Source organism: Pyxicephalus adspersus, chromosome 10 (assembly GCF_032062135.1).
Source record: "Pyxicephalus adspersus chromosome 10, UCB_Pads_2.0, whole genome shotgun sequence".
NCBI lineage: Eukaryota > Metazoa > Chordata > Amphibia > Anura > Pyxicephalidae > Pyxicephalus > Pyxicephalus adspersus.
Genome location: NC_092867.1, coordinates 59,902,514 through 59,909,053, shown reverse-complemented (window position 1 = coordinate 59,909,053; position 6,540 = coordinate 59,902,514).

Below are 6,540 nucleotides of genomic sequence, written 5' to 3'. Positions count from 1 at the left end.
GTGTGTTACGCTCACTCCGTCTCTGACCCGCACACCACCAAAGATTACATCGAGCATGGCGGGCAGCAAACGCAGGCAATGGGGGCCCAGATCAATGGGAGCTAGGAAAGCTCCAGATCCAAAGAAGAACGGCACCAGATCTAGTTTAGAAGTTTTCTCAACTGCTACTGCTTCCAAGATTGTGTTGGATATCCCAGCCATGTGGTGACCAATCTCCAGCATCTTCACCATCCCCAGCTGAACGATCCCTTGCATCTCTTCCCCTCTTAGGCTTCCCCGAGCTTCTGCTCACAGCACTTATCACTGGAGGGGGAATCTCTCTCTTCCCTTCTATCTCACTGGAAGCAGGAGGCTGGAGGCTGAGAACAGTTGCAGCCCCTGCAGGCTTCGCAAAGCTCATCCAGAGCAGAAGATTCAAAAGTGGCTGGGATACTTATGTGGAGCTCACTCCTCTACCTCAACATGGTTGCTGCCACCACGCTCTTTGCCACACAAGGAAACCAAGCAGGACACTACCACAAGCATACCACCTATGGTGAGTCGCCCCTTGGGGCATATTTTTACCACCCCTGCTAAACAGAGCAACACTGAACCCCAGGGACAGATCAATGCTATGGGCATGTTAAGGACATCTGCCTCCCCTGTTATAATGGAGCGGAGTACTAATGGCTCTGCCTCCATGCCTTTCAGAATGGATATACAGGTATAAATCAACATTACCTACTTATGGGGGTCTCCATAATACATCCATGACCTGGCAGGATTACATACACCATATGCTCACTATAGAGGACTTCCGTCTGCTTATAGTTAAGGATATATGCCAGGGGGAATCCTATACCCTACGTAAACATTTCCAATCCTTAGTGGATGAAAGTAGCTGAGGAATTTTGCTGAGTAATGAAGTTAATTATTTTTGTGCTTTTGTTATGTTTTGTAGATGATTGAATTATGTTGAAACTAGTTGTACCCTTTTTATCTGTAAACTAACGTCTGCTTCTCCCCTTTTTGCCTTGAAACTCTCCCTTTCCTCCCTACAGCCATTTATTGGTAACTTTGACAAAAATGTCCTGTACTAAGAGAACCACAAGGACATTTGTCATGTCTGCTAGTTGTCTGTGGTCATGTGACCATGCACTGATCATGCCTCTGAACTGTTATAAAAACTGTGTGCAAACAATAAGGTTTTGAGAGTGATCTAACCACACATTGAGTTATGCAGTACACTCTTCCAGCGCTGTAAACAAAAGTCATCAGAGAAAGAGAGACAATTGATCCGGGATCAATAGGAGATCGCCTTAACAGTGGACTGTGTGGAAATCATGGATACTGAATTGCAATCGACTTAGGGGACTATCTCGCATCTCTCCTCTCAGGCGCAAGCAATCAGGGATCTCAAACGCCAAGTGGAGAATCTAGATAACCACAGCAGACACCACACAATCTTCAGACATCCCAGCGGTGTTGCAAACTATATTTAATAATATCCTGGGTCACCTAATCACAGTGCTAATCCAGTTTGTTGTGTTGCTGCTGCTGGTTACGGTCCTTGGGAACACCAAGGTGGGCAAGCACAGTACCAAATCACCAGGCAGGAGGATAGTCAAGGCAAGTCGGGGTCGAGACAGGCAGCAAGCAAGAGAGGTCAGGTCACACGCCAGGGATCCAGGATACAGACAGCAATGACACAGGGGCCACTGCGGGCACAGGGAACACAGGAGACACTGGAAACAGCAAGAGGTACAGGAGAAGCAGGGATATCCACAGGCAGACAGGAACAGCACAGGGAAGTTGGCTGGGAACCTACAGACTGGACAACGAGGGGTTAACACAGGAACCACCAGATTAAGCAGGAGGTGTACAGAGAACTAAGGGCTGGGCGCTATGGAGACACAAAAGAAGACGCGACTTGTTGCATGAACACAAAATGGAGTCTGAGAGCTAGCTAAATAGCCAGGGCTGGTTAAGAGGCTATTTTCTGATTGGCCAGCGGCATGGACGGAGTTGATAAAGCTTGGAAACAGAGGCACACCCGGCATCAGAACTGCAAGCATGCGCAGGTGGGAGATGGCTGTGCTTTAGTGAGGAACAGGTAAGTATGACAGTCACATCCTGCAACCTTTGCTTACCCTCTTCGGGATAACTCTATACCATATTGCTGGGGATTTCCCTTCAACCTTACTGCACACAAAGATGGCACTTCGGCTGCTTTACACTACTTGGAGCACCGCCGCAAGTTTTGTGCGGATCTAGGTATTGACTGTCCTATAATATTTGGATGGGAACCTATTCCTGTGTATTGAACCACCTCACCGGAGTGGCAGGTAGCCAGAAGCAAGAAACAACAACATTGCTCCAGTCCAGCTTCCACATGAGAGGGCACTACCCCTCGAGGACTTTGTTCTCTTGCTTTATTTAAGAGGACATGGGAATTCTTCCCACTACATGGATGGACTGTTACTTCGAGGCCCCAGGTCAACAAAATGGCAAAGAATATCGCTCTGGATGGTGGTGATATTATGTTTTTGATATATCATAGCCATGTTGGGGCCCAGCAATTATTAATATGTTATATTCTGGTCTAATATTTGTGTTTTGAGGTGTATCAGTAATTTTAGAAGGCCTCAGGATACTATTGCGGGTTTATAGTTATTATACTTACAGGGTTATTGCTGTTATTTACCCCATGCCCAGAGGTGTGCTCAAGATGGAAGGACCTATGTGTAAGTGGGAGACTATTTGGGACAGGAACTACAGATAGAATTATGGAAGATTATATGACATAGAGCTCATAAAAGCTTGGTATCCTTAGCCGGCCCGGACCCCACTGCCATCTTCTTCACCCTTCTTCTGGGTTCTTCCTCATACGTCACTGAACAGGTGCAAAATTGGATGACGTAGATGGGGAAAAAGATTGATTGATTGACCTCTCCAAATAATGGTATTCCAACAACTTCAACGCATCTTGCGGAGTCTATGTCCACTTTTTTAGGAAGAGGAGATCTATAAATAATAATTAATACCTAGAATCTTTGAACAAGCTGTATGTACTATTAATTAATATATACATAACAATTTACAATAAAATACAATATATTCATCAATCACACAAATAAGCTTAGATGCTAGGTGCTGATGTCATCCAATGATTCCTTCAAATGGCCAGATGGAACAAGCTCGGCGAGGCACAGGGAGGAATGGTATACAAATACACTGGTCCCAATAATGAGATTTCGGAGTAAAAAACCAAAATATAAATTGATCTCATTAAGCTGCTTAGAGCTAGATGTCTCCTATAATTGCTGCTAGATTAATCAGTAGACATAAAAGTGTTAATTTAGAGAACAAATCATCATCTTTATTTTTAATACATTTTTGCAAAGCCAAAGAGTTATGTGAGTTATAGAAAATGGCTTGCTTCATCCATATAGATATTTACATCAATTAGATAAATATGTTATATTTAGAGGTGTCTACGCCCCTGGGGTCCATCAATCTGCAATGTATATATAAGTGCCCGCACCTCATATGGGGTGAAGAGCCTTTATTGTCCTCCTATTTCCATTTGATAATCAATTTGGCAGCTAAAAGAGCACAGAACAATTTGTTAGCTATCACAGAGGGTTTTAACTCAATTCACTAGTGTTCTCAATAAAATTCAAGACTGACTTGTGAAGCATCATGATCGTCATAGGAGAATTAGTACCTGTAGCTTTGAACATTAATTAATAGTAAATACAGCTTATTCAAAGATTCTAAGTATTAATTGTTATTTATAGATCTCCTCTTCCTGACGAAGTGGACATAGACTCTGAGAAACGTGTTGAAGTTGTTGGAATATCTCATTTGGAGATCTACCGCATATTTCTCATTCTCAGCAACTGTTTGGTTTTTTATTCTGTATTGTGTGATTTTATAATGTTTATAAATAAAGTGTAATGTGTTTTTTTTTATATACTATTGGTATCTGTATAAAACTTCTGACCTTAAAAGTTCCCTCAAAATCTGGCATCCCTTGGGAAACCACACAGTGTCTAACATTTTATTACCCACCTGAGCTGACGTTTCGGGAAGATTCCTCCGCTTTACATTCCATAGTCATTTCCTCCTCCATGGATGGCTCAGCTCCCCTCACCAACTTCTCTTCTTCTTCAACTTTAACAGCAACTTTGGTGTCTTTCACTTCTTCATCCTAAACCCCACAGATGAATGACATTTGTTTATTGGAGATTACACAGAACGAGGTCACCTTATTATTATTTGGGAGATCTCCTCCCGTCTACCTGATGTGTAGAGTTGTGACCTTCCTGTACAGAATACAGAGGATCACCCTCCTCCATGGGCAGCTCAGCTCTCCTCAGAATCATCTCTTCTTCTTCTTCCTTCACCTCATCTTTGATGCCTTGCAGATCTTCTCCCTAAAGAAGACGATGACAGAATACATCTGTAACAAGAGAAAGATTGCAGAGGAATCTCATCTCACAGCTTAGAGTACCTACCTGATGATGGTGAGGGATCTCCTGATCTTCCTGTGTGGAATCCCGGGAATACAGAGGACGGGGACATCTCTCTGGTGGGTTCCCATTACTGGATCCATCTGTAGGAAACACACACACTGACTGAATACATTGTCTCTATGTGTTTATCAGATGATGGGGGATCGATCCTCCGTACTGCTCTCTCCTTTACAATAAAGTCTCCTCTTACCCGGTGATGTGAGGGTCTGGTCGTCCTCCATCACTTTCTCTCCTCCATGGATACCTCTAAGATCAGCAACTCAAAAATCCTGTGGGTAAAGGAGTTCTCCTTGTTCCAGTCTGTTCCAATAAAAGGAATGAGAGTGATGTCATGTGACCTCCCAAAAACTCAGCACATGGATTCAGATTCTGGGACTGACATCAGAGCTCCGAGAACTGGGAGAGAATCCAGACTTTTGAACTGGGAGTGAGATCAGAGCTCTGAGAGTGGTAGAAAGTTCAGATTCTGGGACTGAGTGATATCAGAGCTCTGAGAACTGGGAGAGAGTTCAGACATCTGTATTGGGACTGGGATCAGAGCTTTGAGATCTTTACACCACAGTAAACTGATCTTTACACCACAGTACACAATTCCCAAGCCGGAGTGGCTCCTGATCTCCATATACGTATTCGCCAATATCTTTATAAATGCTCACTCCCCATTTTAGAGGATTCTGTACTAGAAGCTGTCAATCAAGATATGTCCAGGGAGGAAGTCTTAGCTACTATATCTACCCTACCACTACGTAAAGCCCCGGGCCCAGATGGCTTCTCCTATAATTACTATAAAACCTTTGCACATACATTAATCAGACACAGTCTGATCTATAGCAGAACATAGCTATATGCTGCTGTGGGAAAAGGTCTTGGCAAAGGAGTCTCCACTCGACTTGTGCACAATTATATGGCAGCTCAGCTTCTTCTGCAATGTATATGAAGAAAATACTTATAAAATTCGGATGCAGTGGTATCTTACCCCAGAGGTACTACACAAGATATATCCCACCCCAAGAAACCTCTGCTGGAGATACAGCTCTGGGGTGGGTACCCTACATCAGTGGTTCCCAACCTTTTTGGGCTCAAAGATGGCGCATGCGTGGGGAGCCGTTTGTTACTCAAAGGGGAATAAATTTCCCCCAGAGTGGCGTCATGATGCCAGAACCTCTTCACTCTTTGGTCCCTGATGCCTGTGATGGGAGAGTGGTCAGGTTGTGTCGAGAGACAGAACCCACCGCCCCAAGCCTGCGATGTGTATAGGAGACATGGTCTGCGTCTCTGGCTGCTGAGCCCCCCCAAGCGGGGTCCTTCTCCAGGCCACACTGGGGGTTGCAGTGGCCAAAGCCATGGCCCACCTATCAGACCAGGAGTTGGACACCCCTGCCTTGGATCACGTTTTTCATATCGTCCCTACTGATAAATGGTGAACAATTTTCTAGAGGAAATGTTTGGGACTCCCATTACACTAGATCTGTTGACCCACCTACTTGGGCTCCCTTTACGTGAGCTCTCCAAGCATAGCAAACAACTAATGACCAATACACGAACAGCGGCTAGATGCCTCATTGCAAAGAACTAGAGGTCGGCACCACCCCCGACATGCTCAGCCCGTTTTTTTCTCGCATCTAAGATGTTCAACTCATGGAACAGATGACGTCCCGGATGTATGACCACTTAGAAAAGTTCAACATAATCTGCGCTTCATAGGACACGTGCGTAAACTCACATCCTCATATATTTGACATATGAAGATTACCTCATACCATCTAGACTCCGGATCCAGTGTGCGGTGTTGCATTCACTGTGCTATACACAGATTAATTCATATTTCTTATTGTTACAATGAATTGTAGAATGTGGGGTTTTCCCAGAGCCATGAGATCAAACATTTATAAAATGTATTGCAGATGTCTGTATGTGAGAATCTAAAAGTGAATCTGAAAAGAAGAAATTGCAGATGGAACAAGCGATGAGGTTGAGGCATTATGGATGGAGGTGAATGTGGGGGTGAATAACACACAATTAT